General features: G+C 50.6%; 1 protein-coding gene across 3 annotated transcripts in view; it reads left to right on the forward strand.

Annotated features, from left to right (window-relative positions):
- Window positions 1-26,827, forward strand: part of HIVEP3 (HIVEP zinc finger 3) — a 503,275-nt gene that overhangs the window by 315,984 nt on the left and 160,464 nt on the right. For all 3 annotated transcript variants that reach the window (XM_030867473.2, XM_030867481.3, XM_060306978.1), the window contains exon 3: window positions 17,858-17,938. The gene's annotated coding sequence lies outside the window, so the exon portion shown is untranslated. The remainder of the gene's footprint in view (window positions 1-17,857; window positions 17,939-26,827) is intronic.

Consider the following 26,827-nt stretch of genomic DNA (forward strand, 5'->3'; position numbering starts at 1 on the left):
TAGTTGGTGCTCAATAATATTTGTTGAAGGAGGGAGAAAAGATAGAGACTAAGATGTATGGGGTTCCCCCGGCCCTGAGACCTCTGCCCAAGTTCTGGTTCCCAGAATGCTAAGCCACTTGGCGTCAGCGCTCTGCCCATGGGCTAACTCAGTCTGAACTCCTACGAGGCCCAGGTTGAAAACATGCCCATTTTCCATGACGTGCTGCTTGAAGTCTGGTGTCTGTTGCTGGCGCTCACACAGCCGGGGAAGAAGGAGCATCCTACATTTGAGGGTCGGGGAAAAGAACGAGGAATTCGGTGTCTGACCCAGATTGGCTTCCTGAAACTGCGTGGTTCACATCTCCCCATCCTACCCCAGCCCTTCTCAGCTCCCCACAGGTCTTCACTGCCCATAGGAGATTGCAGACTCAGCCTGGGATTCATGGCTTTCCTTGATCTAACCCTGCCCGCATCTCCAATCTGCTTTCTCCCAACTCTCCTACAGGAGGCCTCAGCTGCAGTGGGTCCTGGAGGTACTTTCCCCAGTGCACTAGACCAGTCCCCTCGTCAAGCTTTAATTGTACTGTACCGTCTGCCCAGAAGGCTCACCACTGCTCCTCCTCCAGGAAGCCCTCCCCAACCACGCCCACCCATGAGACTTCTTCTTTGTCTGGGCCTCTCCAGCTCTCCTGGACTTGCCTGCTTCTAGAGGATGCTTGACAATCAATATGTAGCTATTCTCTACATGGTGGGTGACCCGAGCCTATGGGAAGCCCTGTAGGCAGGGATGGGAGAGAGCTTGTCCCCTCTGTCCATCCTGGCTTGATCACATGAGGTAACGGGCATGGGTACACCCTGTAAACTATAAGCCCCGTCCCGCCTTAGCCCAGGCCCTTTTATCTCTGGCATTAACTCTCGCACCAGCATCCCTGCCTCCGGTTCACCTGACGCACCTAGCTTCCCTGCTGAGCTAGACACGGGGTCCTTCTGAAACACAGATCTGATCATTTCCCTTCTCTAGCGAGCCCTCCTTGCCAGTAGTAGGTTCCAGCCCAGTGAGCTTGTCCCCTGCTTTCAGACCCTCCTTGTACTTTCCCTGCCTTTGTTCAAGTCATCCCTCTGCCTGGAACGTCTTTCCTTCTCCCTCTCCTTCTTATTCTGCTAGACCATCCCCTTCCTTCAGAATCCCCTGACCCCTCCAGGCACATCCGGCCACCCTGGGGGCCTCCCTGGCCCTCTCTCTGTGATGGCAGCTCCCCAACTGTACCTCATTCCTCATTTCTTCGCACAGGTGCCTCCGTGGTCTTCGGGGTTGGCTTGAATAGAGAAGCGCTGAAGTAAAGGTTTCTCCTGGTGGGAGGCGCGATCCACTGAAGATATTCTGTGTGCTAGGCCCTGCGCTTTATAAACTTCAGTTTATTGAGGCCCAACCACTGTCCTAAAAAAAAAAATCATTGTCTTTTTACCTATGGTAGGATAGGCCCAGAGATGCTAAGGGCCTTGCTTGAGGTCACACAGCAGTATGTGGCACAGGAACCCTGGTCAGGCCGATTTCACAGCTTCCCTCCAAATTGCCTGACCGTGACAAAGGTAAAAATAACAGATCTCTTTCCAGACGTGACTGTTATTGAACTGCCCTGAGGATTTTGTTGGTTCGTCTTTTTGCTGTCTAGCTCTTCCATGTCTCCCATGGGTGCTTCCATCTCAGCCCTGACAAGCAGCTGGCTGATGTACACGGCGTCACAGTCCCCATCCACCTTCCTGTCCTTGGTCAGGCCTGCTGTGGGTCCCCTGCAGGTCACCTGGGCCCAGGCTCCAGACCTAGGTTAGACCTCGTGCTTCTCTCCAGGGCTCCTCAGAGAGCCGGGACCATCCCATGCCCATGTCTGCCCAAGCCTGACATCCAGCCCTGACATCCAGGCTGCAGATCAATAAATCTGTCTCCTGCTCTTCTCTCCCGACCATCTGTTTTCCCTGGTGGTCCCCAGGGAGTCTGCCAGGCTGGCTGCAAGCTCCCAGGTTGGAGAGAAGAAGCTGTTTTGGGGCCATCTGTTTGAGAGGTGCCTCCGGCTGGGGTTCCACAGCTGAGGGAAGCTGCCCAGGCAATGGAGAGCTGCCAGGAGGGGCCAGCAATTAGGGAAGGAGAACCACCTTTATCTTTAGGCTCGGAGCCGGGAAGTGCGGGCTCTCAGAGGTAGACCTGTGAGATCCCAGGCTGGCTACATCTCGGACATGTCACTGGGGCAGCTGGTGCCGGAGGGAGCAGAGAAAACAGTCTGAACGTCGCCACCTCCCTCCTCCCCACACCCCCCTTTTAAAACACATACACACACCCTTAAAACTGGGTTGCCAGTGACAACCTGGCATATCATCTTCTTTTTATATTATTCTTAGCCCCTCTGTTGCCATAGCAACCGAACAATGCTTTTAAATATAGCAGTTAATTTTTTCATCTCCAGAAACAAAGTTCTGGTGCTGTCCAGAAGGCCAACAACTACTTTCTCTCCTTGGGGCAGAGTCCTCCAGACTCATCTCACCAGATGTCAGCCCCAGAGTGTGAGCTGGGGCTGGGTGTCCTCAGGCTGGCAGGGACGCACCTCCTGTGTTCCCTCACCTGATTACACTCCAGAGTCCAGGTGTAGCAGACAGAACCTAGGTTCTTTCCGTATCCCCTCAACCCCTGAAACCCTCACTTTTGTTCTCTGAGCCTCAGTTTCTTTATCTGGGTAATGGGGATGATGGTATCTGCTTCACAGATTTCAGTGGGACTTAAAAGGAGCTAAAGGAGGTGAAAGTGGCAGCCGGGAGACAGTCAGTAAATACATCTGTGCTTTTTTCCTTTCTCCTTCCCCTCCCCCACCCCTTTTCTTCCCTTCGCTTTTTCTGTCCTTACCTCCCTCTCTCTTTTGCATTTTTCTCAACCCCTCCTCCCCACTGCTTTGAATTATTGATGTTAAATTCCCAGCCAGTAACATCAGAGGGTTAAAATCCATAACCAGCCTTCCTCTGGCCTCCCCTCAGATCGACCCTCCCTCCATGGGCTGGTGAGCTCATCAGAGTCATTAATCATACATCATGGCTTGAGAACCCAGGGCCCTGTGGTCCAGCCGCTGAGCAACCCTGGGCAGGAGGCAGCCCGGACAGGATGTCTTCCGGAAGGGCTGGGCTGGCTCTGAAACCTCGGGCAGAGTAGACACCATTAGTGGGAGCTTATCTGGGAAGGAGGAGCTGGCCACCTGTGGAGGGGCTTACATCAGAGAGCGCTCCCTAGCCCAGTGATTACAGGTGTTATTTCCAGGTCTGCAGCTCTCCCCAGACCCTGCCCCCAGGCTTGCTCACCACCCACTCATCTCTCTGCATTCCAGAGCTCAGCATGGCAGGTCTTCAAACAACAGGCAGCAGCGTTTCTAATGCTCAGTAACAGTCAAAACATGGCAGGAAAAAAAAAAAAAAGGTCATGAAGAACCTAGGGGTTAGACGGGAATAAAGACACAGACCTACTAGAGAATGAACTTGAGGATATGAGGAGGGGGAAGGGTAAGCTGGGACAAAGTGAGAGAGTGGCATGGACATATATACACTACCAAACGTAAGGTAGATAGCTAGTGGGAAGCAGCCGCATAGCACAGGGAGATCAGCTTGGTGCTTTGTGACCACCTAGAGGGGTGGGATAGGGAGGGTGGGAGGGAGGGAGACTCAAGAGGGAAGGGATATGGGAACATATGTATATGTATAACTGATTCACTTTGTTATAAAGCAGAAACTAACACACCATTGTAAAGCAATTATACTCCAATAAAGATGTTAAAAAAAAAAAAAAACATGGCAGGGACTGCCCAGCAGGTAGTGAGTTCCCCATCACTGGAGACTTCAACTAGAGAAGAAAGCCTGGGGTTAGGATGTTGTGGAAAGGATTGTAGTACCGGGTTACAAGTGGAATAAACTCTGGTCTCAACCTATAATTCTATAATGCAAACAATAATATTAAAATCACCATATAATTTTGCAGAACCTTGGGCACTGATTATTATCCTCATTTACAAAAAAAAAAAAAAAATTGCCCGGGGTCATTAGGCTGGTAAGGAATCTGACTCTGAATCCACTGTTCTACCTTGCCCATGATTCTTCAAGTTCAGCTTTCCTGGCTGGAAGCTGCATGGTGGGGGGCGCTTATGGAGCAGTGCCGAGTGTGACTTTAAGCTGAGTCCACAGCCGGTGGCCTGGAGACATGCGGGAGCCAGCAGCCGTGCCGGGTGCTGGAGACCTTTTTCAGGGACCAACAGCAGACACAGGAAGAGAACATGAGTACTCTGAGGGCTGTGGGAGCCTTGAGGAGGGAGGGATGCTCTGGGATGCGGGCCAGGCGCAGGGCGGGAGGGAGCCGATGCAGGAGGGGAAGGTGGGCGTCCTCTCCAGCCCACTGTGGGCCATGGACTCTTGTGGACACTTCACACCTCACTTTATTTAATCCCCCCAAGGCTCCATGCTCTGCTGAATTTGTCAAGGTCACACAACTCAGAAGTGGAGGGACCACGTGTGTCTGACACCAAGGCACTACTGACATGGTGGGACGTGGCAGGGGGAGGGACAAGCCTGCTAAGTCTGAATGGCCCCAGGTCTGGCTGTCAGTCTTCATTGCCTGAGGCTGGTGTGGGTGACCTGTGAGCCAGGAAGTGGTGGCTGAAGGAGCGGGGCCCGCAACCCACCAGAGCCCCTTGGTGCTTTCCCCAACCCCCAGGGAGGACGGAGCAGGGACAGTGGCTGGAGGTACAGAGGGGCTGCCGTGCTGTACGGGAGACCACCTCTGGCCTGTGAGACAAGAGACCTGGGGCAGTTCCTGAGTCTGTTGCCGGTTCTCTGTGACCCCTGAGGCAGGTCATCTCAGGGCCTTGGTTCCCTCGTCACTCAGAAGGCAGGGCAGTCATTGCCCTGCCTATTTCACGTGCTCAAGTTCATTTTTCATTGTTGGCATCCACCTGCCCATCTCTACCTAAAACATCCACCAGCGGCAGGTGCCCACTGTTCCCTTATCATGCAGTAGTTTTCTCTGTAGTACATGCCCTGACGTTCTATCATACCCCTCTTCTTTTACCTGTGACTCCCTTTCTCTGCCATGAGACTGTAAACCCCATGAGATCTGGGACTGGACTTTATTCAGGGCTGTGCCTCCAGCACCTGAGCAGTGCCTGGTACAGACGAGCCCTGAGCACACAGTGACTGAATGAATGAATGAATGAATGCACGACCACGTGACTGGGGTGGTGCACCCCCTTCCTGCTTCCGCGGCCCCATCTGTGTCTCCTCCTGGCACTTGTCACAAGGCGCTGCGATTGCATGTGTGTCTCCCACACACTGTCAGGTCCCTGAGGCTGAGCACAGAACCAAACCTCAGAGAGGTGCTTGATGAACCTTTGTGGAAGCAGTGAATCTAAGCCCTCTCCCCGCTGGACCTCAGCTTCCCCATTTGTCAACTGTGAGCATGTTTACCCCAGAGGCTTTATAAGTGCCCTCTCTCAGTGACATTCTGGGATTTGTCACCTGTTGGCTGGCGTTACTGCACCTGCCCCTGGGTGTGTTTGCCACCCCAGTGCTTGTCCTGACCCTCCAGGGTTGGTCACTGGCCAGAGTCTGACTTCCCCTTGATGAGCAATTAAAACCCCAGAATAGCCCATTGTTCAGAAACAGGTGCCTGGACCCTGTATTTATCTCCAGCGTGCATGCCCAGTGTGCTCGGGGCCCTGCCAGCCACGTGGTGGGCATCGTTGGGACTGCTGAGGCTTCTCAGCACCGAGAGGCCATCCCTGGCATCAGGAGACAGCCAATGCCAAGGGGAGCAGGCGCCCCTGAGAGCCAGGCACTTGTTGAAAGCGTTTCACATTCCTCAGGAAGGCCTCGCAAGATGGGTATCATTAACCCCATTTCACAGCAGGGGGTCGGATGCTGAAAGAGGCACCATCCCCATGCACGTGCCTCAAGCTCGCAGAACTTTAAGGGACAGGACTGGGGTCTGAACACAGGACCGGCAAGCTTTTTCACTGTGCCACTCAGCTTCCCCTGGATGGTGGGTACCATCAGCACCCTGAAGCTGTAGCCCAGCGACTGCTGGTGAGTGGGTGAGAGATGGTCCCATGGGACCAGCTCGTGGATGCGCTTATAGGGTCTGCGTCTGCAAGTAACCAGACTGGATTTTTGGCCTCTTCTTGCCCCCACCCCATGCCCTCAGCATGTTCTTCCGGGTCCTGTCAAATCTCACATCCTCTCTGAAGGACGTGAGAACAGCCTAAAGTGCTAGGGAGAGAGAGGCTAGGGACTTGAGATCAACCATGCCCACGGGGGTGGGGCAGGCACTCAAGGCCAGCCCAGAGGGTGGCAGTGGGAGAATCCAGTCCAGAGCAGAGTCCAGAGAAACGGCCAATGTGGGCTGGCAGGGGGACATCCGGGCACTGCCACTTACCAGCCAAGTGACCTTTGGTAAGCTGCCCGTCAGCTCCCTTATCTATAAAATGGGAGTAATGATAGCAACTGCCTGACGTAACCCTCTTTGGGGATTTGATAAAGTAAATTACCTGTAAAATTCTCAGATGAGCACCTGGCAGGGAGCACGTGCTTCGTAAGCCACTGTTGGCCACCATCGTGTCACCACCCTCCTGCACAGTGCCAGCCCTGGGCCTGTGGGGCTGCAGCTGGGCGCTGGGCCAAGGCTGAGGAATAAGGTGGGTGCCGGGCCTTGGGAACAAGACCGTGACAGTTTCCAGGAACAGGGCACAGTATTAGGGGAGGGAAGTCTGAGCTGGGGGTTCTTTAGATGATTATAATGATGGGTTCGAGAACCAGAGGTGGGACTAAACTTGCAGGGGACCCAGCTGTGGGAGGAAGAGAGATGGGGGGAGGAGGGTCAGACCCTCACTCCGACTAAGGCTAATGGCTAAGGTTAAAGCCTTTCCATGTGGTTCTGAAGAGCTAAATTGCCATTTCACATGTGCTTGTCCTTTTTTTTTTTTTTTTGCGGTACGTGGGCCTCTCACTGTTGTGGCCTCTCCCATTGCAGAGCACAGGCTCTGGACGTGCAGGCTCAGCGGCCATGGCTCACGGGCCCAGCCACTCCGCGGTATGTGGGAACTTCCCGGACTGGGGCTCGAACTCGTGTCCCCTGCATCGGCAGGCAGCCTCTCAACCACTGCGCCACCAGGGAAGCCCCTGTGCTTGTCCTTTTGAAGCAGAACCGTGGAATGTCCAAGCTGGCAGTGATATTGACCACCCAGGGTCACACAGCAGGTTAAGAGCACACCCCTGTTCTCAGTGCTTCTGTCTCCCCTTTGGTCACTTTGGATGACGGTTTAGGATCTTTCCAGCCCTGAAAATGGCCCCTGTGGTTTGTTCAGCGGTAGGAAGGAGTGGTGGGGACTGTGAAGAGGCAAGGCGTGCAGACCAGGATACATCGGGAGGCTGATCCCTGGGCTGACGCACAAAGAACAGGATGGGGGGAGGGGCGCGGTCCAGCTGCTTTCCGTTTGGACTTGAACAGGACTGTCTCTCTGAGGCACGGGGGCTGCTTGCACCCTATCAGACGCAGCTTGGCATAAGCTGGAAATCTCTCCGGGGCTCTCCAGGCTCCTGATGGAAGTTGCTTCCTGAACTAAGCCTCTGTTTGTCCCTGACTTCTCGGCTCCTCTTCAGGTACTATCCCTCCAACGTGCCTGTCCGACACCTGAGCCAAAGCAGGCAGGCAGGGGTGCCCAAGGGGTTGGCAGGGCCTAGAGTTTGCCTGGTTGCCCTGAGCTCTGCATCTGGCGTTCCTGTGGGTGGGGGCAGTGGAGGGGGAGTATTTACTGAGCTGCAGCCTCCCCTAAAACCTGCTATGTTGGTGACTCGACATAACTGGGTTTGTTTCTTTCTGCCTCTGTTTCCCTGTCTTAAACTCCGGTTCCCTGCAAGGGTCAGAGCCCCACATGAACTCCAGACCCTGAGACCCTGACTAGCTATTACCATTTCATCCAGACCCCGCTTTGGGCTGGATCTTATTCCCTATACCCTCAAGCTTCTGGCTGGGTTCTTGCCCCCAGCAGAGAAGACGGCCAGGAAATGGCACTGCCATTCGTCTAGCTTCTGAGATTGCCACTGCCAGAGACTACCTGTGTCCACCCATGAGTGGCCCTGCTTGGACCCATCCACCCTCTGGATACTCCCTCCTCCAGGCTTCTTCCTGCCACCGGCCCTTTGATGCTACAATCCCAGCCTGCTGGTGGGTACACATTCCCAGGTCTGAAGCTCTAGCTGGGTACAGGGATGCTTTGGGCTGCAGGTAACAGAAACCCAAGTACAAGTGACCTAAACAGTAGGGGTTTATTAACTCCAGAAACCTGGAGGTGGGGGCAGTTTCAGAGCTGAATAACCCTATGGCCCAGTGATGTCAGGGATCCATCACTTTCCAGCTTTCCCTCCTCTGCCCACCTTCCCACCAAGTCAACATTCTTTCACTCTAAGGCATAAGATCACCCTGGGTGGCCATTTGCAGACATGATGATAGGCAGTGGAGAAGAGGACCATCTTTTCCAAAATCTCTTTCTTGTCCCAGAAACACTGAGAAAGACTTCTTTTAGCTATAAAATGGGAGTAATAGATCCCATTAGCCAGAATTGAGTCACATGCCCATGCCTGAACCACTCAATAGAAAGTGAAATGAAACTACCCTTACAGGATTGGACTAATCATGGTTTACCCTCTGGGCCTGGGGAAGGGCTGGCCCCAGTAAAGGCAGGCCTCTGTATTCCACTTGAACTTTTCCTGTTTGCATTTGGTGCCAGAACACCTGGTCACAGCCCTTTGTGGCCAAGGAAGCCATTTTGACCTCTTCCTGTCTGCACCCGGTAGGTGTAGAGTGTAAGTAACAGAAACTGACGTTAGACAACTAAAGTGAAAAGGATCAAGTTGGAAGGATAACGAATGGAAGGAGAATCTCATAGAATTGTTAGGAAGGTTGGAGAACCTTCCAAATGGTCCATTGGCTCAAATGAGGATCCAAGGTCCCTTTAGGGAGCAGAAAACAGGAACTTATTGCTGGCAGTCCTGTCATGCCTGCAGAGATGGAAGATTCAGGGGCATGGAAGGAGCATCAGATATACTTAGCTCAGTCTCATGCCATCCCTCTGGCTGCAGGAAAGCAGGGAGCCTTGCTTTATAGTCCACCAAGAGCGGGAGAACTAATTCCACCAAAATGAAATCAGGGTGCTATTGCAGAAATAGGGAGTGAGGGGGTAGGCACTGAGTGGCCAAAACCCAGCCAATGCCCACGGTAGCCCATGATGCCTGACCTGAAGACAAAGCAGAGATGGCGTGCTACATGTCCCTCACACGGGGATAAAAGATGACCTTAGGGCTTCCCTGGTGGCGCAGTGGTTGAGAGTCCGCCTGCCGATGCAGGGGACACGGGTTCGTGCCCCGGTCCGGGAGGATCCCACATGCCGCGGAGCGCCTGGGACCGTGAACCATGGCCGCTGAGCCTATGCTTCCAGAGCCTGTGCTCCGCAACGGGAGAGGCCACAACAGAGAGAGGGCCGCGTATCGCAAAAAAAAAAAAAAAAAAAAAAGATGACCTTAACTTCACAGGGATGGCCACTCAGAGCAGGAGACACGTGAGCACCCTGTCAGGCCCCCAGAAAGGCAGCCCCCCTGTGACATCACCCTGACAAGCAGAGGACCCCATCAAGTCCTTCTAAAGGCAAACCTGAGCCACTCCCCTCGGGGGTGGCTCCTCCTGGCTCCTCCCAGCTGCTCTAGAAATTCTTCTGTTCACCAATTATAGGAAACTGGTGACAGGCTCAGAACATTTCCAAGTCTTTCCTCAAGAATGCATGAATCCGAGGCCAATGCCCAGGCTTACCATCCTCCAGGTAGGGCAGGTTTCAGGCTTGCCCAGATCTATTGCAGCAGATAGCAAACCATTATGGAGCACCTTCTCTGGGGCAGGTAAGGGCTAAGCACTTGGTAGGCAGTATTTCATTTAATCCTCCCAACCATCCTATCGTATGGCTACCATTTTCCTTTTCTACAGATGAGGAAACTGAGGCTTGGGAAGAGTCATTGATTTTCCCATGGACAATAAGAAGCAGAGCAGGATTCAGATCTGATCCACAGCCCCCTCTTCACCGTACTGCCCCACACCCCACTGCTATCGCTATCTTGTTCTTCCTGCTTCGAAGAGAAATGGGACCGTGACCTTAGTTCACACATTTGTCCTCTAGGCTTATCCACTCCCCAAAGACCCTCCTCACCTTGGGCATCAGCCCGCCACCTGTCAGAGCCTCGGATGGCTCCAGAACGCCATCCCAGAATGCTAAGTCCTTTCTTACCCCACCCAAGGCCCTCCATGAAAACACAGTCACAAGTTGTACTTTTTAATGTCCACAATGAAACTTTGTCTTTGCCCTCGTAGTTGTGTCTTCCAAGGACATGGCTCTGCCTTCTTTTGGCACAGAGCATCCTTTCTGCTGCCCTTGCCAGTGCCGTCAACCTGGCAAAGGACCAGCTGGGCTCCAGGATCCCCCAGACGTGCCACAGAACCCCTTCAGGAGCAGCCTTGGAGGGAGTTGTGGGGTAACATGAAACATAACCCACTTCTACCAGGGCACCCCACCTTTATCTGTTTTCCACACTGGTCTTCAACGTAAGTTTTATTTTCTAAGAACAAAACTCTGCAGAAAATTTATGGATTCATTGGATACATTGATGCTTTTTCCCACAAGATTTCACAAGGTTTTCCTTGAACTAAACTCCTGTATCACCCTGGTCACTAGAATTGTCTTATGGGATCATAGCTTATCATTTTATCTTTGACCTCATTTGAAGGCCAGTACTTCAGGAATAGCCATATATGCAGGAAATACCTCAGCACACTAGTAAAAAATAGAGAAAGTTGTCCACTGTGTTTCTTGGTACCCTTGAAATAAAGACCATGGTAACCAAGTCGTCTCAGAAATCTGGCACAGGGGCTTCCCTGGTGGCGCAGTGGTTGGGAGTCCACCTGCCGGTGCAGGGGGCACGGGTTCGTGCCCCGGTCCAGGAGGATCCCGCATGCCGCAGAGCAGCTGGGCCCGTGAGCCGTGGCCGCTGGGCCTGCGCGTCCAGCGCCTGTGCTCCGCGGCAGGAGGGGCCGCAGCAGTGAGAGGCCCGTGTAACACACACACACACACACACACACACACATGCACACACACACACAAAAGAATCCCCCTGCCAAAGCAGAGGACACGGGTTCGAGCCGTGGTCCAGGAAGATCCCACATGCCGCGGAGCAACTAAGCCTGCGAGCCACAACTACTGAGCCCACACGCCACAACTACTAAAGCCCACACGCCTAGAGCCCGTGCTCCGAAACAAAGAGAAGCCTCTGCAATGAGAAGCCCGCGCACCGCAACGAAGAGTAGCCCCCAATTGCCGCAACTAGAGAAAACCCGCGCGCAGCAACGAAGACCCAGCACAGTCAAAAATAAAGTAAAATAAAATAAATTAATTTAAAAAAAAATCTGGGACAGGAGGGTTTGATTTTCCTAGTTTTCTGGCTCCTTCCTACTACTGACAATAGAACCCATCTTGTTTTGCTCCTTACCTTGGTTACTAGAATGCCCAGAGCTGAGATATTCAACTATGCATCTCTCTTTTTAAAATGCGATTTTTCCATTATATACTACTTGTGTATTTCCTAAGAATTAGAAAAAAAGACAAGTAAAAGGAAGCCGAAACCAAAAATTACTTACTGTGTTTCTACTCCCCCAAAAACTGTTAATATTTTCATCTATTTCTCTGGATTTTTTTATGTACAGTTTTCATGTGGTTTTTTTTGTAGGGTTTTTTTCTTTTAACATAGGTGAAATCATCCTGTATGTAAACTTTATAGCTTGCTTTTCTCAACCTGATATCTAAAGATTATCACATTCTTTCTTTTTAAATTGAAGTATAGTTAATTTACAAGGGTGTGTTAGTTTCAAGTGTACAGCAAAGTGATTCAGTTATGCATACATAAATATGTTTATATATATATATATATATTCTTTTTCAGATTCGTTTCCATTATAGGTTATTAAAAGATACAGAGTATAGTGCTCTGTGCTACACAGAAGGTCCTCGTTGTTTCCCTATTTTATATATAGTAGTGTGTATATGTTAATCCCTAATTCCTAATTTATCTTTCTCCCCGCCCCTCACTGTCCCCTTTGGTAACCATAAAGTTACTTTCTATGTCTGCGAGTCTACTTCTGTTTTGAAAATAAGTTCATTTGTATCATTGTTTCAGATTCCACATATAAGTGATATCATATGGTATTTGTCTTTGCCTGACTTACTTCATTTAATATGATAATCTCTAGGTCCATCCATGTTGCTGCAAATGGCATTATTTCATTCTTTTTTTTTTTTTAAGATGTTGGGGGTAGGAGTTTATTAATTAATTTATTTAGTTTGGCTGTGTTGGGTCTTCGTTTCTGCGCGAGGGCTTTCTCTAGTTGCGGCAAGCGGGGGCCACTCCTCATCGCGGTGCACGGGCCTCTCACTAACGCGGTCTCTCCCGTTGCGGAGCACAGGCTCCAGACGCGCAGGCTCAGTAGTTGTGGCTCACGGGCCTAGTTGCTCCGCGGCATGTGGGATCCTCCCAGACCAGGGCTCGAACCCGTGTCCCCTGCATTAGCAGACAGAGTCTCAACCACTGCACCACCAGGGAAGCTCCATATTTCATTCTTTTTTTATGGCTGAGTAATATCACATTCTTAAAGGATGCAGAATATTTCATCAGGTAGATCAGAGGTCAGCAAGATTGTTCTGTAAAGGGCCAGATAGTAAATAATTTAGGCTTTTCAGGCCATACTGTTTCTGTCCCTACTGCTCCACTCCGCCTCTGTAGTAGGAAAGCAGCCATAGACAATATGTAAATGAGTGGGTGAGGTGGTGTCTCAGTAAAACTTTATTTACAAAACCAAGCTGCCAGTGAGATTTGGCCTGCAGGCTGTAGTTGCCAGCCCCTGATATAGATGGAGTCTAGTTTTCATAGACCCGTTATCCATTTCCATATGTTAGCATTTAGGTTTGCCTTCAGTTCTTAGAATTTTTGTCCCTCAGACTATATTCCTGGAAACTGAGATGACTATGCCCCAAAGAATGGATATTAGTGAGGCAAAGCTCTTGGTTCATGCTGTGAATTGGTTTCCAAAAGCATTCTCCCAAATTCCGCTACCAGCAGTGATGTGAGTGTGCCCATTTCCCCAAACCCTGTGTGCACTGGGCATTGTCCTTCAAGACATTTACCTCCAGCCTCCCGTGCTCCCTTATGTCTGGACTTTGCTTTTGTCTGATGTTTCACGCCTTGGTCTGCACTTTTATTCTTTAACCTTTCTCACTTTCTTTCTGGAAGTAGGTAAGATTTAAGCAAGCAGGGGTCAAGTTCAGGGGTTGGGGGAGTCAGGGAAGCACAGAGTCCTAAAGGTCCAGTGAGGGTGGCACTGGCCAGCAGGGCTGACAGCTGTCCTTCTCTGCTGGGTGAGGGACCCACTCTGGTGGGTGGTCACTGACTAGAACTTCCATCACTGTGGGTCAGGTTGGGGAGTGGAGATGAGACTGCCATGGGGAGAAAGGAGCAACATGGCAGGAGGGGACAAAGTGGATTTGGGGCTCAGACGACGCAGGCTTCCATCAGGCTCTGTGTGTGAGCTTGAGAAAGTTATTTTACCTCTCGAATTTGCCCAGTTTTTCCTATGTAAAGGGGATAAAACAGTCAACTGCACAGGACTGTCCTGAGGATTCAACAAGAGCCTTAATACCAGACCCTTGCACAGTGCCTGGCACAGAGAAAAGACTTAATGTGTCTTTGTTAAGTTGAATTGGCTTGAATGCTAGGGTCTTAGGAATGATGGGAAACAGATCATATGAATATTTTTTAAAAGAGAAAGAGTTTGGATTCAGTGCACAGTACAGGGTGGGCCTTCAAAAAACAATTGATGATGAATGAATGGCTGGAACTGTGAAGTCAAACAGCTCCCGCTTTGTCACCTGTTAGTTGTACGATCTTGGACAGAGCACCTCCCTCCCTACAGTGCTTCAGCATTCTTCTCTGAAAAATGGGTTTACTGCAGGATATTTACCTAGGGCTCCCAGATGAGAACACAATCATGGGTGGCTGAGTAGTTTGTTCAGGGTCGCCCAGCTGGTCCGCAGAGAGCTCAGGGTGCCCACCTGCCGGCTTGCTATGAGGATTACACGAAGCCAGGATTGTAAATTTTCTGGCTCAATAGATGTTCATTCCTTCCGTTAAGCAAGCTGGTCTGCCAGCCTGGGGGTATTGGCCAGGGAAACTGAGCACAGAGGGGGTCTGCAGCCACCGCAGGGACTGGGACTGCCCCAGAGGCTGCTGCACGGTGGCTGTGAGTTGCTGGCACGGACGCTTGGGAGGAGCGTTCCAGGTGGATTCTCCGGAGGTCACCTCTCCCAGGGGACCATTTCCCAAGAGCTGTCTCGCCTCCACGGAGTCCAGTGTGTGCTGTGGCCAAACAGAGAATTTGCCTTTTCTCAGCAGCCTCTTGGCTGGAAGTACAGCCTAGGCTTTTCTAACAAGCCATAGCTCTCGTATGTGAGGGAGCATGTGGTAGGAGCAGCACGTAGCACAGGACGAGCTAGGCCATGGGACGAGCTCCATCACGGTCAGCTGCTGTTGACCTTGGTAGGCGTGTTATCACCACTGCTATGCACCTGGGCTGGGTATAGGAGGCTTTACCTCCTCCACATGACATCTGATCAACCCCGCTTCCCTTCAAGGAAGGTGTGAGTATCCCCATTTTACAGATAAGGAAACTGAGGCAGGTATGGGGAGATAAGGACAAAACTAGTAGTAACAGAGTGACAGTATATGGCCTTGAATTTAAGTATCTGACTCTAGAGCCCATATTCTTAACCATTAGTCATATTTACTGCTCTTCATTGGACATAAAACCTCTCGGTGAAGCAGAAAGGGATTTTAGTCCTGAAATGACCAATGTCCTTCCTTCTGGATTTGTCTGACCCAGGAACGAGGGGACCCGAGATTCTTTGAGGCCAGAACTCCAGCTACTCTTTTGACTGACTCATTCATACTGGAGGCACAGTTATTGACCTCTTTCCAGGGAGTAGTTCATCAACTATCCAACCAATGTTTTTTAGGGATCTTCCCTGTGCCAGGGCTTGTTCACGGTGCAGGGAATGCATCACAAGTAATAATAATTACAACTAACCCTTACTATGTGCCAGGTACTGTTCTAGACACTGCACATAGATTAACTCATTTAATCCTCACGATCCCACAGATAGCTGGCATTAACCTTTCCTTATAGATGAAGAAATGAAGGCACAGAGAGGTTAAGTAATCTGCCCAATGTTCCACAGCTAATGAGTATCAGAGTCAGGATTTGAACCCAGGCAGCCTGGGGTCAGCATCCATACATTTAATTGCCCCTGCACTGTTGTGGCTCAGATAGTCCCTGACTCACAGAACTTCTAGTCTTTCCTTTCCAACAGGCATGTTCAAATAGGACCAAACTAGCTTAATTCAGTTTTGTTTGCTAAGAAGCAAACTGGGCAGTGAGAATGAATCATCCCGGGTTTATAAAGTGCTTGACATCATGGGGACAGTGGGAAAGAGTCAAGGTCATGAATGGGACCCTGGTCTATTTTCCACCACGGCCTTGACTGCCATGTGCCCTTTGGCAAGTCTCCTCACCTCTCAGCCTCCGTTTCTTTATTTGCAAAATGGATTGTCAGTACCTGTTCTAACTGCCTCCAGGCATTTTTGTGAAGACCAACTGGTGTGGCAGATGGAAAGAAGATTTCAAATAGAAAAAAACAGGCACTGGGCAAGGATTTGTTATTGAACCAAAGTGAAATTTTGGTCAGCTTGATGAATGAATGAATGAATGAATGGTCCCAGCAGGCCTGCAGATTGGCTCCCTGGGTAACAAATGGCTCTCTTCGGGAGGTCTGTTGGAAGTTTTCAGAGTCTCATCAGGGCTCTCTCCTTGGCCATGTCCCATGCTCCCATCCCCTGAGTTATTTTGCATCTAATTTTGTGTGAGGCTCCAAGGCTGCTTTGGCAAACATTCATTAATGTCTGTTGGGAGAAAGGCCTTGTGCTAGGCTCTGTGGGGAGACTGAGATGAATTTTGAATGGTCTCTGCTCTCAGGGGCTCAGAGGCTAGGAGGAGAAGTAATAATAATAATAATGACAATAACGATGGCCAGTATTTACCACATCCCAGATATTGTGTTGAGTTTTTATATGCATTATTTCATTTAATCATTGCAACAACTCCATGAGTTACTAAAACTTTTGTCCCATTTTGCGTGAGGAACCAGATTTAGACAGGTTAAGTAACTTACCCAATTTCACAGAACTCTGAAATTATAGAGCTGGGCATGAAGTTGACAAAGAATATGTGCATACAAATAACTCTATTATAAGGTGGAAACCACAGCGTATCCTACTAGAGGGGCAAGGACAGGCCTCTTGGCGTTCAGAAAGGGAAGGGGAGCAGGATGATGGTGGTGATGTCAATGGTGATGCTGATGGTCTGTTGACGGTAATGATGAGGATATTCTTGATGGTGGTGGTAGTGACAGTGGTGGGGATAATGGCAGTGATGGTGGTGAAGAGGATGGCGATGCTGACGATAACCCTCTAGGGTCCGTTTGTTGAGCTTTTCTTTCATGCTAGGCCCTGACCTGGGTGCTTCCTACTATCTCATTTCATCCTCATAATGACTTTCCAATGTCAAGGTCATCATCTCCATTTTACCCATGAGGACTCTGAGCTAGAGACAGGCTGAGTGGCCTGCCAAGGGCACGCATCCAGCCTGCGCTGGGCTGGAGCTTAAGCATGCCTCACGGCAGAGCCACGGCTCTTTCCCATACCAGGGTCCCTCACCCGTGGGCCATGGGGCCGGGCATCCCGGAGATGCTCCACAAATACCTACTGAGCAAATATTGAATGAATGGATCCCCAAGGGGTCAAAGCCTTAAACCCAGAAGACAGAAATAACATGTCTCGAGTGAGTATGTGTAACCGTTATTTAAATAGATGTAGCGGTGCTGTGATCACTAAAATACAAGTTAATTGTAAAGCATTATGTTCATGTGGCTTTTGTATTGTTGTTCTTTTTTTTTTTCAATGAAAATATACTAAGTGTACAGTTTGGAGGAGTTTTGAGAAATATTTTCACACACAAAGGGGTCCTCGTGCTAAAAATGGTGGGAAGCGTCCTGCAGTACTGCATGTCGTGTGAAGTGCTTTGCCCGGTGTCTGGCACAGAGGTCACTCAGAGGAGAGAGGAAACCCACCAGGCTGGGGATTGGGAGCTGTGGCATTGGTCCTGGGTCTACAAGTGACTTACTAGACCTGAGCTGTCCCTTTCCATGGCTGTCTCTATGAGACCTAACACCAGCATCTAAGAGATTTCCCAAGTGGCTATGGAATGCTGGCATGAATGAATGGGTAACGGAAGAAAAAAATGAGTGAATTACGACGAATGGTGCTCAGGGAGGCTGTGAGGGGATGTTTTCCCCAAGGAATGCTTGAAAGTGAGAGGTTTTCAGCCAGAGAGCAGAAATAGAACACAGGGGGTTCAACAGGGACCGTTGACTCCAGACTTCCAGCTCTGTGAGTGGGTGGTTAGGCTACGGTGGCATCCCCAGGGGTGTCTGATCTTGACTCTGTGATGACCCTGTTGGAGATGGGGTGGTGGCTGGAGCTTGGCTGTGAGGCTCCTCTCAGCAAGGCTGTGCTCCCTATTTGGGGATGCATTTTTCAACTCAAGTGCAAGCTGACAGATGGCAGTGGTATAATATTCTCACATTCTCTACTTCCCACAGGCCTCCTTCCAACACAGCCCTGCGAGCTCTTAAAAACCTCTGTCATATCTCGACCATGAGACCACGGCTGGCTCTTGGCAGGTAAGCCCCCCATTGCTCCCTCACACCACGGGGCATGGAGCAGTTTCAGCACAGCCCTAGGACCATGGGCACGTTTGTGGCCAAGAGGTAGGTGGGGCTGACTCCAGTCTTGGCAGGAGAACGGAGCCTCACACTCTACCAGGACTTCAGGACAAAGCTGCCAGATGTCCAGAGTCCTGCAGCTGCCGTTTCTACCAATTGCAGTATATGGCGCTAGGAACGTGTCCTCGGACAGAAGCCAGGGAACTGGTTCTGACACCGTGTCAGCCTTTACTGCTCAGGAAACTCTCAGGCAAGAACCTGCCTTTCTGGGTTTCTGTTTCCCTATGTGAAAGTGAGGGAATAGGATTCAGTGAACTGGACTCAGAGCCAGCTCTTCTAGCCTCTGGCCAAGGCCATGGGCTGGGAGGAGGGATGGTGGGGACAGCAGCTGTCTGCCACTTCCCTAGGGCTCGTCTCCTGTTTGATTGCTCCATGGACCTCCATGGAGAGCTTGGGCTGGGCTTTGCATGTGCCGTGCGTGTGCATGTATGCATTTGAGCCCAGGACCTGTGTCCCTTCCAGCAAACTGTGCTTGAAGTCGAACTCAAGCATGGACAGTCACCAGCCCTGCACCTGCCCTGTCATGGCTGGACAGCACACCACGGTCACTGTAGGCTCTGGTGCCCAGATGGGAAGGGCAAAGGCTGCCCACATGCTGAGAGCATGGGCAGTCCTGCAGCAGAGTGTGGGTGTGAAGATCAAGCTGGGTGGCGGGCAATACAGGGGTGGGAGGCTAGGTTACCGTAACAGTGAGGCCTTCGTTCATGTGGGAGTGAGTGCAGGGCCAAAGCTCATGGGCAGATCTTCAGGGCAGGCTGGGAGAGCTGCCCAGGAGATGAGACCAGGAGAGCACTGAGGCCTAGAGAGGAATAAAGCACATCATTGCCCTGAAAAAGCTTCCCATCCGAAGGAGGAGATGATGTGCAAATAGCCACAGTACAGGAAACCTGTGAAGGCAGGAGGGGTCCATTCTGTCTGGGTTTGGTTGTGGGGTGGTTCAGGGAAGACCATTTGAAGATGACACTTGAACTGGGCTTTGAAGGATGAATAGAAGTTCACCAGGTTAAAGAAAAAAAAAAAAAGGAAGAAGGGCGTTCTAGGCTGAGGAGACAGCATGTACAAAGGGGGAGTGGCTGGGGTGTAGGCCTAGAGGAGGAGTGAGGAGAAGTGAGGCTGGGAGAAGTGGGTGGGCCTTTGAATGCCAGGTCAAGGAGCTCGGGGTAGGCCCTTTATGATCAAGGAAGGAAAGGAGATGGTCAGCTCCATGGTGCCAAGAGAGGCCTCTGGGGCCCAGGGAGAGGCTGAGAGCAAAGACGAGGGGCTCGTGTCGGAACCTACTGAACATTGGCCATGGGAGGCCCAGGGCAGGACGCCCCTCACTGAAGGGTCTGTGCCCCAATGGGACCCTTCAGGTCTCCCGATGAAGAGCTGCCACAGGGGCGCTGGGGTCCCCATCCTGTGCCGGGGGCTCCTCTAGTGGAGGGCTGCTGGCCTGGCCATTAGAACCCCTCTTCCCGCCGCACGCAGCTCCCCTCCTCCACCGCCCCTGAAGAACGGTGGGCCGCCTCCCCCAGGACAGCATCATGTAAGGATGCAGCGTTGATACGGAGGCCCTTCTCAGCCTTCTCCCGTCCTCTCCACTACACAACGAGGAGGCTCCCCCGCTAGAGTTGTTTTCGGTGTGCTGGGTAACACTCCACAGTCGCGTAGTTTTACAGTTTCCTCTCTTGGCAGAACTCAGAACGCCTTCACATCTGTTGTCTCTCCTGGGACAGAAGAAAGAGTAGGCTCTGGGGCCCGAGAGCGCTGGGCTCCGGCCCTGCCCTGTCACTCCCCTGGGGAGCAGTGTAACCGCCTGTGCCTCAGGGCCTTCATCTCCTCAATACCCACCCCCTCGGGTGGTTTCAGAATCAGATGCCAGAGCCCGTGTGAAAGGCCAGCTCGGTGCCCGTCACGTGGGCAGCTTATGTTCTGTGCTGCTCTACCAGCTCACGTCCCAGTGATGGAGCAGGTGGCCTGGAAAGGCCCGTGGGTTTTTTGGTTCAAGGGTGGCATGAACAGTTCGTACCTGTGCCTCAACAGGCAGGCAGGCCCATGGACTTCATTTTCCTTTGAAAAGTTCATTCAGCAGAACTTTCCTGACACCTCCTCTGTTCCAGGCACTGGCAGACACTGGGGGCCCCGACAGGAATAAGATGGTCCCTTCTGCAGAAGGGATGTGTAAACAGATAGCAACACACTGTAAGAAAGGAGCAGAGCTGTGGAAGAGGGAGCGTGGAAGGATCAGTGGGGATTCGTCAGGTCAGGAGAATCGTGGAAGGCAGCGCGGGCGTTCCAGGCAGAAGGGCCAGCAGGTACGCAGGCATCACCGCGGGAAACCTCCTGCTTGGTGGGGCACCTGTGTTCGTGTTTACGACGACCTGCTCTGCAGAGCTCCCCATCACAGAGAAGCATCCAAGGAAGCCTGCACCTGCCCCCTTGTCAGCTCAGGAGGGTCAGATCCAGGCCAGGCTTCACAGTTTAAGAGGAACATCAGTGAGCTCTGAGATATGGCCAGATGTGCAACTTCTAGTGCCCAGCAGCAAGGGGTTTCTGATGCCTTTCTTTTTTTTTTTTTTGAAGGATATTTATTTATTTTTTTGTGGTACACGGGCCTCTCACTGTTGTGGCCTCTCCCGTTGCGGAGCACAGGCTCTGGACGCGCAGGCTCAGCGGGCATGGCTCACGGGCCCAGCCGCTCTGCGGCATGTGGGATCTTCCCAGACCGGGCACGAACCCGCGTCCCCTGCATCGGCAGGCGGACTCTCAACCACTGCGCCACCAGGGAAGCCCTGATGCCTTTCTTGCTTTGAGTTGAGGGCATGTGTTACCCACAAACTCAGAATTAGTCAGGGAAACGTTATTGCTGTGTTTGTGCTGGGGCCTGGGATAGAGACGAATAAACATGGATCCTGCCCCAAGTACAGAGAAAGAGGTGGACAGACCTTAAAGGCCCATATCAGATATCTACAGATGCTCTAACGGGGTGGGGAGGGCATTCAAAGTGCTAAGGGGCCGTAGAGGAGGGGCAGTCAGAAGGCAGGAGCAGGGGCCTGTCATAAGGAAGGAATCTGAGCCAGATGATAATAAGAATAAGAATACTTATAATAACTAATGATTATTGAGCACTTACTATGTGCCCGGCACTGCTGTAAGAGTTTTATATGGATTTACGTTTCACCTACACAACAATGTTATGAGGCAAGTGCTGTCACCATCCTCTTTTACAGATGAGGAAAACTGATGCACAGAGAGGCTGAGTAACTGTCCAAGGTACACACAGCTGGCAAGTGGCCTAGCCAGGCCAAACCTGGGCAGTCTGGCCTCAGAGCCCACTCTTGAAGGACCTGGCATAGCCTAAACACTAAGCACTCTCTAAGAACTAGAGGCACCAACAGGATTGGGACCATGTCTGTCTTGCTCTAGCACATAGTAGGCACTCAGTAAAAATACGTTCACTAACTAGAATGCACAGATGCATGGATACGTTGATCCCTGAAAGAGCAGGGACAGAAAATGGGCACAGGGACAGGCACTGCAGACAGAGGTTACAGCTGAAGCGAAGGCCTCGGATGCTAGCACGTGGAGTTGCTTCGAGGCTCTGCCAGGTCTGGAGCACTGGAAGGCTGGAGGGGACCAGATAAGGAAGGCAGAGTTTGAAAGGGAGCTTCCCTGGCCAACCCTTCCTGTTCCAAAGACCTGGCACCTGCCCGCCTTCCCCTGCAAGCCTTCCCCACCCAACCTGTCCCACATCGAGAAAGGGAGGATGCCTTGACCTTTGTGTCCCCACACCTCTCTGTCACCCATTCCTTCAAAGGCTCCCAGAGGCAGGGGAGGCAGGGGAGGCCTGCACCACCCAAGAGGGGCTTAGGAAAGACAGTTTAAAACGTGCTCCTGTACGGGATGGCTTTCTGGATGTTTGAGGCTTCAGAGAGCCGGTGTTTTTCAAAGATCCTTCCTCCCTTCCTTCCAGCTCTGTGGGCTATGCATGGGAAACTAGGGCTGGGGCTTAGCTCTGTGGCTTCCTAGCTGGGCGCCGTTGGGTAAAGCAATTCTGTGCCTCAGTTTCCATCTCCATAAAGTGGGAATAAAAACAACAGGATTAAAGTGAGCAAGGTTTGGGGAAACTCCCATTCAGATCGCGGCTCAGTGAAACGTAGTTTCTCGGCTTCCTGCTTTGCTTCTGGGGCCTCAGTTTCCTCCATAAAAGGAAGACTTGGAGAATGTTGATCTCTCCAGCTTGACATTCTAGGATTCAAAGCTGTCCACACTGGAGGACTAGATATACAGACACATTTACACATACATATGTGCTATATGACTGTAAGTATATACAATGCAATCACTTTTATAAATTTAAAATGTATACTAAATTATATTTAATATAAACATATAATTGACAGCATCTTTGTTGTGTTTTCTTCTGATTGAAAAAGTAATACATATTTACTGAGAACATTTTGGAAAGTACAGAAAAAGAAAAAGTTTCAGCCGCTGTTCCACATTTGACACTGCCTCTTAGATAGCCAGGGAATTCCTCTCCCACCTTTACTCCTATGCACGCACACAGATTTTTCAAAAACATATTTGGGATTGCACTCCGCATCCTATTTTTTCACTCAAGCTGAGCTATGGAGCCAGGTCTCTGGGCAGGGCTGTCGTCCCCGCGCCCAAGAGGAACCAGAGGCAGCTGCTACCACAGCTGTTCTGTGCCCGCTCCCCTGCTCCTGCCTGGGCGGCCGGCTGCAGGCATCTGACCTTCGGATGTTCTGTGTCTCTGGCGGGTGCACATTTTACACTAATTTTAGCCTAGCCTCTCAGGCCCGCTGGCCTTGGGGGCTGCACACAATGGACGGCTTATGTAGACAGCTGCCAACAGTGCAGGAAGAACCGTCCCACCTTAAAATGTTCCCCATCACCGGCCAGTCCTCTGCTCTCAGAGAACAAGCCGGCTCCCTGTTCCTTCTCTCACCAGGAAGGGGCCAGTGTTGATGTTCCCAGCCCAGCAGGCTGGACCTGGCGGGCAGGTGGCCCACCAAACACATGGGCGATTGCTTCTCTGGATGGGGCCGTGTTTTTACAGGACAGGCTTGAATTTGAGCTGGAACAGCTGAGAGAGACTTCCCAAGAAATTGCTGGGTGGTGAGTTTGCAGCGGGGCAGCTGGGTGTCTGAAATGTCCCTGGGTGCGTATAGAGAGCCTTCCAGAGCCTCACCTTAATGCTTTACCTTCGTCAAGTTTGTACTAACGTACAATGTTCTTTGACATCCGGTTTTGTCCTGATGACAGCCCAGTGTATTGGGTGACAGAATTCCCATTTTACAGGCAAGGGGACTGAGGTCGAGATGGGGAAGTAATTTGTTCAAGGTCACCCAGCAAGTCAGTGGCAGGGGCTTGAACATGAACGTGGGTCTCTCACCCCAAGTCCAGGGCGCTTTCCACTCACTGGCATCGTCCAGGTAAGGGGTTCACCAGGTTCGTATGCATCTGCTCTGTATTTCCTTAGGTTTGGTATTGTTTTTGAAAAATGGAGATAATTTAATTTTCACCTTAAAAGTCATACGTGATTATTGAAAATAAATATACCTATAGTTGGTCTGTTTCTAAAGCACAGATCTGATCGTGGGAGATTCTTGCTTCAAAATGTGCGATGTCTCCCTTTGTCCACAGAGTGAAGTCCACGTGCCTTAGCCTGACTTCCAACCTTCACAACTTGCTACCTGCTCAACCCCTTCCCCACTGTCTCCCCGTCTGGGCTCCCCCAGCACTTAGATAGCTCTACCGTGGCACCAAGGTGGGGCTGGAAACTTTCCTTACGATCTGCTCCTGAGCAGAATAGGGCCATGAGGCAAGAAACCAGGGGGTTACTCATCTCCATGTCCCTGGGGCCCACCCGTGGCCAGACGTGGAGCCAAGACCAGTAAATGTATTGGTCCCCAACCCACGGTCCTTCATGAGAAACTGGAGCTTTGATCTATGCTTAGAAGAAAGCCGAGGCCTGCCCGGCAGCTGCCAGCCCCATAAGGAAGTGGCTGCTTGGCCGGACTCCCAGGAGGGGCCTGCAGGGCCAAGTCAAGGAACACCAGCCCTGGGCAGGCTGGGAGGAGGAAAACGGAAGGGCGTCCCCAGATGTGTGCTGGAGACCAACCCCTTACCCCATGGCAAACCTTCCACCTCCACCCCCTCCCCTCCGCAGTCCCTTGGTGACAATACAGCCTGTGTCATACATCCGCAGCCCGGACAGTGGCTCTTTGACCCAAGTCCGATGCTCTTCAGGAACAATCCATAGGGATCACAGCTGCTCTGGGGGGAGAAAAGTTCTCTAAGGACTATCTTGGCGCAGTGAGGGCAGGACCCTCTCTCTCCGACTCCGTGTGGGGCTCCTCTCTGGGCGTAGCCCCTCAGCCTCCCAGACTCTGGGCTCTGGACATTACTGTGCGAGAGGCAAGGCCTTTAGAGTCCCACAGCCTCAGCTCCTGCCAGTCCTCTCAGTTACTAGCTCAGGGCTCCATCTCTCTGAGCCTCAGTTTCCCCATCTGCAAAATGGGACTAGTGATACCAGCCTTTCAGGATTTTTGTATCTTGCAGGAAAGTGCTTTTCAAAAAGCCTAGCAGAGCAGCAGACACACAGTGAATGCCTCTGCTCCTTCTTCTGGAGGGTTCTCAAGGCCTCGAGAGCCTCCCTGAGAAGTGCCAAGGCTGCTCGGTGAGGATGGAGGTCTCTGGGGAGAGGTGCTGGGGCAGGTTGTACATGGCACAACAATCTAGCAGCTACCACTTCTCTGATTCTGACGTGGTGTCGGGGATTTAGCCAAAGACAAACATTTTGTTTTCTAATGAAAGCCCGTGGAAAAGTAGACTTTTATGACGGTTGTTTCACTTCACTTTCAGCTTTCTAGGAAGATGTCTTTTGTTCATTTATTCATTCATTCTACAAATATCTCCATGGCCTTGACCACCTGCCAGATGTGGCAAGAGATGCACAAACAGGCCATGCAGGGCCCCTGCCTTCCAAGAGCCCACCGTCTCACTAATAATTGTCATTCAGGGTAAAAATGTAGGAATGACATGGGAAAGGCACAGTGTTGGGGTAGGGAGTGATCGTTTCCTGAAGGGTTGTTTGGGAAAGGATCCGTGAAGAAGGTGGCACCAAAATGAGCCAGTTAGGAAGCACAGAGGGAAAAGACCCCAGTCTCCAAAGAAATAGAGGCGTAAAATTCCAAGAATAAACTTAAGAAGTCATTGTGGATTAGTCTATAAGTTAAATGAAATCCCAATTAAAATCTCAACAAAATTTTGTAATAAAATGATTATAAAGTACATCTGGAAAGATAAACATGGATGAATAGCCTAGAAAAATTCAGTGTTGGTAAAGTGTAGCTCAGTGGACCTGAACAGAGCACCCAGAAGCAGGTGTAAGTGAGCGTGGTGTTTAGAATTAGAGACAAAAAGGCTGATGATTCCTGACATGCTATAAAGACAACCAGTTAGCTATTTGTAGATGGAAAAAAAAGAATGAAACTAGATCCATAATTCAGTCCTCACATCAAAATATTTCCTAGGTGAAGAAAAAGCATGAAACCAGAAAAGTACTAGAAGAAAAACAATGAGGGAACATTTATGTCATACTGGGAATGGAGAATGCCTCCTTAAGTAGAAAACTAAATCCAGAAATCATGAAAGAAAATAATTAAAGACCCCATGGGCAAAAAACACAATAATCAAGGTTAAAAGATTATAACAAGCTAAGAAAAGTATTTCAATTTGCAAAAGACAAAATGCAGGGCGTATTAAGCGTATGAAGGGTAGTCACCAGTAGTCAAAGGATGTACATTAAAGAATCAAGTTGTATGTTTGGGTGCCTATTTCTTTTTTTATAATTTTTTTAAATTTATTTTTATTTTTTAACTAATTTGTTTATTTTTGGCTACGTTGGGTCTTCGTTGCTGCAAGCGGGCTTTCTCTAGTTACAGTGAGCGGGGGCTACTCTTCGTTGCGGTGCGCAGGCTTCTCATTGTGGTGGTTTCCCTTGTTGCAGAGTATGAGCTCTAGGTGCACGGCTTCAGTAGCTGTGGCACGCAGGCTCAGTAGCTGTAGCTCGTGGGCTCTAGAGCACAGGCTTAGTAGTTGTGGCGCACAGGCTTAGTTGCTCCACGGCATGTGGGATCTTCCAGGACCAGGTCTCAAACCCGTGTCCCCTTTATTGACAGGCAGATTCTTAACCGCTGCGCCACCAGGGAAGTCCAGGTGCCTATTTCAAAGCATGGGAAAACCTGGGGAAATGAGGAATGGGACACAGGGACACTGGAGCACTGTTAGTGGATTGTGAATTGATACATTTTCTGGAGGGGAGGTTTAATAGTACGTACTAACATTTTCAAATGGGCATACCCTTCAACTCAGCAGTCCACTTCTAAATAGGTATCCTAAGGAAACAATCAAAAAGTGCCTGGAATTGTATGTATAAGAAGGCAACAGAGCACAGTGGTTAAGAGTGAGGCATCAGAGGTCAGAGAGACCTGGTTTCATGCCATGTGACCCTGGAAGAGTGACTTAACATCTCTAAGCATCAGTGCCCTCAACTGTAAAGGGGGCATCATAATAACACCACTTTCATAGGCTCGTTGTGAGATAATATTCAATGAGATGATACTTATAAAATTCATAAATATGATTTATATAAATGTAAATTTATCTGTATACTTGTTTATAAATAAAATTCAGTGAGATAATACTTACAAAACTTTAGCAGAGGGCTGGACCCATAGTAAGTGCTGAATAAATGTGGCTATTTTATTATTAGCAATA

The sequence above is a fragment of the Globicephala melas genome, chromosome 1 (assembly GCF_963455315.2).
Source record: "Globicephala melas chromosome 1, mGloMel1.2, whole genome shotgun sequence".
Classification (NCBI taxonomy): Eukaryota; Metazoa; Chordata; class Mammalia; order Artiodactyla; family Delphinidae; genus Globicephala; species Globicephala melas.